Genomic DNA, 2,493 nt, shown 5'->3' on the forward strand with positions numbered 1-2,493 from the left:
GCATAAATTTAATTATTTGCCCTTCCAAAGTTACCATTTTTTCTTCAAAATCTATCTTTACTTTCTTCTTTTCCAATTCATCATTTCCCATTAATATATCAACACATAAATCCTTGACAATAAATCCTTGCATATTAATTTCTTTATTAAGAATATTAATTTTAAAATTGGCTAGTTTATCAATCTCACCCAACTTCTTATTATTTGCACCAATAATTTTAATTTTTGGAATCTTTATTATATCTGATAGTTTTAATGTATTAAAAATAAAATTCTCCGAGACTAAAGTACTTTCTGAACCAGTATCTATCATAATATTAATCATTTTATTTTTGGCCAAAGCATTTATATAAATTAAATTAATAGATTCAATAATTTTATCTTCATCTAAAGAAATAAATTCAGAAGGTTTTTCATAATAGCAATGGCCTAACTTGTAATTCAGAAAGTTTACTGCACAAAATTTTGATTATTAGAATTGTCAGATTGTATCTGACCACTTGGATCTGATGTACTATGTCTTTCCCTACTATGACTTCTACTCACATTTTCTTGCCTTGTACTATTTCGTTCCCTGTCTTCGCAGCTCCTATTCCTTCGAACACAATTTACCTGTCTGTTATAGTTAGGTCGCTCTGTATTTCTTCTATTGTTAAAATCTTGTCTATTATTATTAGTACTGTTATTAAAATGTTGTCTATTATAATTAGTATTATTATTAAAATTTTGTCTATTATAACTAGTATTATTAAAATTTTGTAAATTATCACCATACCTAGTGTTATTGTTATATGATTGTCTATATTGTTGAAAGTTATTGTTGTTTTTTCTGTTGTTATTATTACTTGTCATATTGCCTCTTTGTATTCTTTGAATAAAATTAATAAAACTATCTATTGTTTGAATATTTTGTACAGTTACGGTTTGCACAACATCAGCATCAAAATGTCTAGATACATTTAAGACTGTTTCATCCTCTCTAAGTGGTGGTTCTAAATATTTTGCAACTGTTATCAATTTCAATGCATAATCTACCATATTTGATTTTAAATTTTGATTATACTTTCCAAAATATAGAATTTCTCTAAACTTGGCTTGCTCTAATTCACCCCAATAATAATTTAAAAATTTATTTTCAAATGTTGAAAATTATCTAAATCATTCTCAATACTAGCAAACCAAGTTGCTGCATTGTCATTTAATGTCAATCTAATATAATCTTTAATATCATTAATATTATTCACAAATCTTAATTTATGTTTTAAACTATTTATGTATACTCTAGGATGCAAATTTTTTATATAACCAGAGAATTTAATCCCAGTCTCATTTGTTAAATTTAAGTAAGGTCTCCCTATGTCTCTCATTTGTGAAATATCATCTATTCTCTGTTCCACATTTCTTATTTGATTACAATTTATTTGGATATTTTGTTGTATATCGTCTAATTTTTCTTCTGTGTTTCTCCTGTCTTCATTAATTTTTACTTCTAAGTTACATTTCTGTAACTCTATTTTCTGTTCTATATCTATTTTATTATCTTGAATAATCCTCTTTACTTCTGTCCTCTCATTGTCTATCCTTTTCTTGTAGTCATTCCGTATACTTTTTATTTCATTTGCAACTTTTTTCTCTGCAGCTTCAAGTTTTTTATCCATTTGTTTTTCCATTTGTTTTATAATTTTATTATTATTATCTTCTATTTTCTTTTCTAATTTTCTATAATTCTCTTCCAATTTCTGTTCCATTTTTTTCATGTCTTCTTTGACTTCTTTTGAATTCTCTTCCAATTTTTTTATGTCTTCTTTGATTTCTTTTGAATTCTCTTCTATTGTCTTGTTCATCTGCATCATTAATGACATCAAAGCTGCCATATTGACATTTTCCTCTCTTTCTGGATTCATTTCTGCAGTATCTTGTGGAACTTGAACTAAACTCTCCTCTTGTATAGGTTGTGTTTCTACTTCCACATCTTCTTCATTCTTTTTGCTTTTTGTACCTTTCTTTCCTTGAGACATTTTGAGACTTTACTTGTTCAAATATAATTAAAAATAAATTCTATAATTTTTCCTTTCTACTGATAATTCATTTAATTATATGAGAGCACTTATCTTCCCAAACTAATTCTTTTAAATAGAGAGCCACGCGTTGGGTGCCAAATTTGTTATGATGTGTTTTTTTTTTTTTTTTGAATGATGAGCAATGAGTATTTTTAATATTATATATAGGGTTTTTTATCGCGGTTCTCAAAGAATTAGCTTGTAAGTACTTTTTTAAATTATCTTTATTATAACTATTATGAAACACACATATATATCTAACCTAGTCAATGTAAATTTAAAATAAACTATCTTTAAACTGATATTCTTATAAAACTAATTAAATTCTATAGACAATCTAAAATTTAAACAAACTATCTTCAAAATTGAAATTATTATTATAACAAAATTTTTGTACCTTTCTTTCACTGAATGCCTAAATGAACTGTTTTCC

This window comes from Diabrotica undecimpunctata, chromosome 4 (assembly GCF_040954645.1).
Source record: "Diabrotica undecimpunctata isolate CICGRU chromosome 4, icDiaUnde3, whole genome shotgun sequence".
NCBI lineage: Eukaryota > Metazoa > Arthropoda > Insecta > Coleoptera > Chrysomelidae > Diabrotica > Diabrotica undecimpunctata.